We start from the raw sequence: 6,856 nt of genomic DNA on the forward strand, positions 1-6,856 counted from the left end.
AACTGGTGTACTTCGTTCAGTTACGTATTGCTAAATATTTATTGGTGTACAAAGAAAACTGAATAAACACGATAATCGTTGTCGGTGAGCTAAATTCAAAGAAATTTAAAACTACATATCAAATAGTAATTTTACTTCATGATAATCTGACGAAAATGAATATTTATTCAGTTATTGTTGATAAAAGATATACGTCTACAATGATAACATGGTAAATAATATTAATATATTATTACTATGAAAATAATGAAACGAACTTTAAAAGTGAACTTTTCTACACTAAGATCTAAGAAACTGATGACAAATCTTTTTGATTTGCTTTCAAGATGATCCAATGAATAATGGGTGTGTTATTAAGATTTTATTTTTTTAAATGTGTATTCTGTGTAATATCATGCTTTATCCTGCATATTATCCTACATTCCTACCAAAAATTAAGAACTGTTTTTTGTGATGAAACGTTTTAGATGGTTTTATATTTGAAATTCAATTTGTTCTATCCCACAATAAATATATTCGCTAGCTGGCAGCACATAATTATTTTTTGTTTGGGATTATGAAATATTATTTTTGAAGCAGTGTTCAAGCCCTAATTTATTGGATACTGGATTAGGCAATTCTTTTCTTTAAGAATATAACTGAATATGGCTTAGGCCAATTTTTCTCTATGAATTAATTAATTGAAAATATTTTCATCAAGATTATTGCAGTTATCATTTATCAAACTTCTTAATTTAGTTCTATTTTATATCCATTTACTCACGACTTAATAGTTAGTTGGCTGTCATAGTATGCGGTTTACCGGGTAATTTACGAATATAGTATGCCGTATGCGGTTAACTGCAAATAAATTAATTAAAAGTTATATCATAATATTATGGTATAATTATTGTATTAGTAATACCTAGTAAAATATTAATATTTAAAAATTCGTTTGTCAAAAAAATTGTTGTCAATGAATATAAATAAATATAATGTTATATGTTATACAAAAACTTCTGCCATATCCCTCTAAAATGATTTAAATAAATCTGATTTATTTATTCCACGCCATCATGTTTCCATAAGATTATAATAATAATAAATGTATCATTGTATCTTACGTATTACGTTAAATTTATTATACATACCTAACTTATAATAATTTTACCTTGGTAGGAGATCAAGACTTGTTCCACACATATTTTTAACTACTTTTAAGCGTAATGGTCTTCATAAACTTTCAATCCGTTGAATGTGCGCTTGTGTTTGAACATTTTCGCTGTGGTTAATTTACTATGCGTATAACCATATTGGGCTATCCTATTATATGCTGGCCACCCATCAGAGTCTATAATAGAACCCAATACAACCTCTCTTTTAATAATGTCATGCAAAGTTTGCTTGTCCCGCTTTTCGACAACAAAATATTGTGCCTCACTATCGTCGCATAATCCAAACAATCCAAACACCCAAGGACCGTCCATTTGTCTACCACAATTTCTTTTTCTATTTTCAAGAGGGTCGTCATTTTCGTCTTCGATGTTTTCACTCGTCAATTCTGCAACTAGATATCGACCTGTAACAACATAATGATGATTTATAATATTTTATATTTAATGCTCAATATAAAATTGTATTTTATTATGTATTTAATTATAAAATATTAATTACCTTTATGATTTTTTCTGGATCCTCTTAACAAACATTTATCGACTTGTATAATAATATCAGGTTCTCCAAATTTATTACGTTTTTCGAACATTTTCACTGGTATATCCCGACACAAATTCATCCAGTCATATACGGTGTTTGACGACCCCTCCCATTTAATGTCATAATTGTTTTATTGGATAAACCTTGAGTCCAGTAGAACACCAATTCTAACTGTTGACTGAGGCTTAATCCACTATTTAGACGACCATTTTTGTCAATAAAAGTCCAAAAAGCATTATCTTTTCTATGATAGTATACACAATTATGATAAAATACGCCAAATGAATAGGATAGAATATAAGAAAATAATTTTCTCACCTTAAACTTTGTGTTGTTTGACATCCTTTTCTTTTATTACAACGTAAAATTCTCCTTTCCTTACGTAGGTATGAATTCATAGCACTTCCATACTTAATACATTCGGAATTTTCATTATTTGCCACAAGATTTTTGACAATTAAAAAATTTGTGGTTGATTCGTCACTACTAATAATTAAATACAAATCTTTTGCCAACATATTGAGTATATAAAATATAAATTGTGTTGTCGCGCAATAAATATAACGTACTGAGCTATTGAGCCCATACTTTTACAAAATGTCAAAGTATTGTTATCTGTGTATAAAGAAATAAAGATAAAGTTTTGAACGAAGAAAAAGATTAAAGTGCATCTATTAAAAATAAACTTAAGCCTATATAAAAACCACAGATAGACCGCATCCTACAGCAGCCGATAGAACGCGTTTGCCGGTAGACCGCATACTATATAACAACCATTTTGTTTTCGTTGCTATATTTTATTAATTCTAATACAAAATGGTAAGTCTCTTTATACATTTTTATAATATTATAAACATACTATTATATTTTATTAATACTGATGTTTGATATTGATTTCTTAGATACTGATGATGAATGTTTTCAAGATTCTGGTTTAGAATACTTGCCTTATGAATTAAACAGATCATCTTGTAGTGACGAAGTTGATAACAATGAAAATACTCAAGACACTGCTTCAGAATAAAATACATGTCTGATTAATTTAAAAACCTGTAAGAGACTTATAAATAAAAATTACTGGAAAAAAAAATGTGAGAAAAAGTTAAAGGTAATGCTTATATTGTAGCTACAGGTAAATGTGTGCCTGCCAAGACCTTTAAACATTATGTATGTAGTTGTTTAAAAAAAATGCAATAATGTTATTAATTAAGCCAAACAAAAACAATTGCATACCTACTTAATATTATGATTTAGGAAGTTATGACTTACAAAGTGCTTTTATAACTGAAATAGTCAAACAAATTAACAAAAAAAGAGTTTATACAAAAAATGTTGATAATAGAAAAAAATTTACAATGATTTATTATTTACCCATAAATGATGGGAAAGAAGAGAAAGTATGTAAATCTTTTTTCAAAAACATATTTTGTATTTCTGATGTAAGAATTGTTAGAATTTTGGCACATCAAAATATTTATATGACTCCTCATATTGATCAAAGAGGTAAACATGTTTCATAATATAATAAAACTAATGACTTAAAAATACAGGCAGTAGTAGATTTTATAAACAGATTCCCTGCATATGAATCTCATTATTCAAGAGAAAAGTGTACACAGAAAGTATTTGGCTCCAGACCTTAATATTAAATGCATTTACAAATTATATAAAGAACAGACTGAAGAATCAGTATCCTTGTTTAAGTTTCAAGATATTTTCAATAAAAAGTTTAACTTGCAGTATCATCCCCCTGTAACTGATAGTTGTAAGAATTGTGATATTTTTAATATAGAATGTATATTTTGTGTACTATCATGCATTAAAATGGTTTTTTAATTATATAAATATCTAAAAAAAACCAGTGAAGTTGATGTTAATTTTTCATTAAATAGAAAGACGAAACGAATCTTTTGGTTTTTGTTTCAAGATGATTATAATGAATATTGAGTGTTTTATTAAGATTTTAAATTTGTAAATGTATATTCTGGGTGTTTATGTAAATTAAAAACTCTGGATAACACATAGTGAACTTGATGTTAATTATTTTTTAAATAAAAGGAAAAGACATATCTTTTGATATTGGTTTTAAGGTGATCCGATGAATAATGAGTATTTTATTAACAAAATTTCTAAAAATATTTACTTTACAATAATAATAGCTTGTATAAAAATTAAAAATCGTAAAACTTTTGACAAGAAAAGCTTTATACAATTTTAGCATAAGAATAATAGATAAACAACTAAGTCCGTCCGCTCGTCATAGTATAGCGCTGCGCGCTATAATTATGTATTTATAGTAAAATTGGTTATATTTTTAATTTTGTGTTATTATTCTGTAAATATTGTTAAAATATATAATTTATAATTATCTACTTCATTTGTTTTTTTAACATAATATTGATTTACCCTTTTATATTTTTATATTCATTCTTTGCTGAAGATATTGTCTGCAGTACTTACATTAATCTTTTATAAATACTGAATAGTAAACATTTTTATTAACTACATTTTGTTTGCGAAGAATGTAGGATAAACAAAGTAACATGGTTTTAAATATCATTAAATGTATTATTTTGTTTTTAAAAATATGACTGAAAAATAAAATAAAACAAAAAAAAAAAAAATTATTATAGATACACGATAAATATTTACAAATTTTGAAATACACCTAAATTTAAAATGCATTAGGACAATTTAAATTTAAACATTTTGGCTGTTTTGCACATAGATTAAATCTTATTATTTAATCTGCACCAAAAAAATTTGATCTCATTGATAAAGTCAAAAACATTCATAAAGGTACAAATGCAAATAATTAATTAAATGCATATCAAAAAAATATGGTAGTCAATGTTTCCTTAAATGTTTAATTTTCTTCATACTCTTTGTATAATAAGTATTGAGGTACAGTACTTCCTTCACATAATGGCATTTTTTTTTCTGTTTATTTTAAATCGTAGTGAATATCGACAATAAACGCAAACAGTGTTCATACAATAATTTATTATATACAATATAAATTAAACATCGCCGTCTGCAATTTAAGTCACATTCAAATTCATCACAAGTTTCATAACGTTCTATGCGTACGCTGTGTAAGGTTAGTACGCACCGCAATGCATTTGCTGGACTCGCCGGAATTACGTGGAACACAGCATTGTGTATTTACTTTATTTAACTTTTATAAAGTAAAACTAAGTTTTATTTCATTAAGCAATAATATATTGTCAAAGTATAATGGTCAGTTATACTTTGTCCACTATAATTCATAAACTAAAAAAAACGACGCACATAGTCCTTGTCCGTCATTTTTTTTTGTTTTTGTAAGATAGTTCCGTCATGCTTCTCAAATATTTTTATATTCGTGTTGCAAGTTCAGAGCAAGCGTGCACTGCATTCTTACGAGAACACCCACTTTTAAAAGATGTGAATAATATGCTTCAGTCACATTTGGATCAGTATTGCTGGAAGATGTGGTGGAAAAGTCAACCAGATTTGTTCATTGCATTTTTAGAAGACACGCGGGCAACATACATAATTAACGACAAATAAATTGTCTAAAACAAAACTTACCTATTTTATATGGATAATTTTTATATTTTAAATTTTATATTTCCAAAAACAAGCTAATAGATCGCACGCTACACTAGCACCTAATATTTTATTGGGTAACTGATATTACATATTTTGTTTTTCAGACTATATTGAAGGTTATAATCATTGTTGGGAAATACCAAGATAAATTATCTAGATAAAATTGATTTATCTTTAATCTAAACTAGATAATTCTTAACTTGTTTATATTTATTTTCATCTAGATAAAATTCTATTATCTATGAATACCCATCTAGATAATTTATTTATATGGACTAAAAAAAAAAAAAATATTAAAATTAAAAATATTATTTTATTTTTCTATATACTGTATAGCTACTATACTTATTACACGGAAAACAAATGTTTGGGAAAATTTGTTACCATACAAAGTATTATGTATTTCAAAATTGAATATTCATTATAAATTTGGAGTTTATCTGTTTATACTATAAATAATGAAAAGATCCAAAAATATAAAATATTTTGTAATGTAATAAATACTAATATTATGTAGTAACTAGTAAGAGCAACTAATAGCAAAAGCAAAAACATCTATCCTCAGTATGGCGGTACCCGCCATTGTATGACGACAGTTTTCAATAGTGATATCCGTTTTATACAATTGTGTATAGTATTTATTATTGTATTGAACCGACAAAAATAAACCATTATTTTTGAATTTACAAATATAATATATTTAATTTTATACAATATATAAACATTTTAAGCCAACACAATGATAATAAGTTAACAACTAACAATTTTATTTTTATAATACCATAACATATTAGAAATTATTAATATTAATAATATAATACTATTTACTCTTTTTTTAATTCACTGTTCTCAAAAATTACGCATATTTATAAGTAATATCTTTTTTGTCATATTTATTTTATTTGTACAATCTGTATAAAATATTTTTACAATAAGCATAATAGATGAAAGGATATATTATAATAGGTCAGGTTGGTTTGAGTGAAGAAGCTATTCAGTAATAGCACTTCATATTTTTAAAATATAACACTACAATACCGTCTTCAACATCGGTTGAAACACTATTCAGTAAGGCAATTCAAGTGTCAATACCTAGGCGTTACAGGTCAGGTGATAAAATTTTTAACATGATTTTATATTTTAGATCAAATATGGTTTGAACTATTATTTTTTTTTTCAAATGTAAATTTTATAGTTTTATTAACTTAGAGATTGACTTTTCATGTGTTCTAATGAGTAAACTATTTTATTTTATGTTTATATTTTAAAATGTTTTAAACGATATATTTTTTTACCCAATATCTGTACCTATATCACTGAATATTTGCACAATTAATGAAATTATCTGATAGTTATCTAGATAAAAATTAGTACAGTCATTTTAATTTAGATAAATTATTAATTATCTATTCCCAACACTAGTTATAATAATGTGTTGATATAATTAAGATTATTTAATTATTATTAAGTAATATGGTAACAAAAGTAGATACAGTTTGTATTATATTAAGTAAAAAAATAAAATAAAAAATATTAAATGAAAGTCGAATTATCTACCGAGCGACTT

The 6,856-nt window shown here is 25.6% G+C and overlaps 1 pseudogene; it reads right to left on the minus strand.

Annotated features, from left to right (window-relative positions):
• Positions 1-1,267: 1,267 nt before the first annotated feature.
• On the minus strand, positions 1,268-2,213 carry LOC112593876 (annotated as a pseudogene).
• Between the last annotated feature and the right edge of the window lie 4,643 nt (positions 2,214-6,856).

Source organism: Melanaphis sacchari, unplaced genomic scaffold (genome assembly GCF_002803265.2).
Source record: "Melanaphis sacchari strain LSU unplaced genomic scaffold, SCAv2.0 Contig212_pilon_pilon, whole genome shotgun sequence".
Lineage (NCBI taxonomy): Eukaryota > Metazoa > Arthropoda > Insecta > Hemiptera > Aphididae > Melanaphis > Melanaphis sacchari.